Below are 495 nucleotides of genomic sequence, written 5' to 3'. Positions count from 1 at the left end.
ACAATGAGTCCGGCGCGAGTGTGGTTCTGTGAGTGTGTGTGTGTGAGAGTGGGCTAAAGGAGACAGTCTGCCTGGCTGCATTTAATCTCATTATCAGAGACCCTCCGTTTACCTCTCACACACACACACACCACACACTCACAGACACACACACACACTCACACACACACACACACTCACAGACACACTCACACACAGACACACACTCACACAGACTCTCACACACACTCACACACAGAGAGAGACTCTCACACACAGACAGACAGACTCTCACACACAGACAGACAGACACACACTCACACACTCACAGACACACACTCACACACAGACACACACTCACTCACAGACACACACTCACTCACAGACACACACTCACACTCACAGACACACACTCACACACACTCTCACACACTCTCACACACTCTCACACACACTCGCACACACTCTCACACACACTCTCACACACACACACACACACACACACAAACACAGACA

The 495-nt window shown here is 50.3% G+C and overlaps 1 protein-coding gene across 1 annotated transcript in view; it reads right to left on the bottom strand.

Annotated features, from left to right (window-relative positions):
- stx18 (syntaxin 18) overlaps positions 1-495 on the bottom strand; it is an 18,567-nt gene that overhangs the window by 13,213 nt on the left and 4,859 nt on the right. The gene's annotated exons all lie outside the window — the stretch shown is intronic.

This window comes from Sinocyclocheilus grahami, unplaced genomic scaffold (genome assembly GCF_001515645.1).
Source record: "Sinocyclocheilus grahami isolate Dianchi unplaced genomic scaffold, SAMN03320097.WGS_v1.1 scaffold2554.1, whole genome shotgun sequence".
NCBI classification, from domain to species: domain Eukaryota; kingdom Metazoa; phylum Chordata; class Actinopteri; order Cypriniformes; family Cyprinidae; genus Sinocyclocheilus; species Sinocyclocheilus grahami.
The sequence above is the reverse complement of the archived record's forward strand: the minus strand, read 5'-3'. Positions and strand labels throughout refer to the sequence as shown.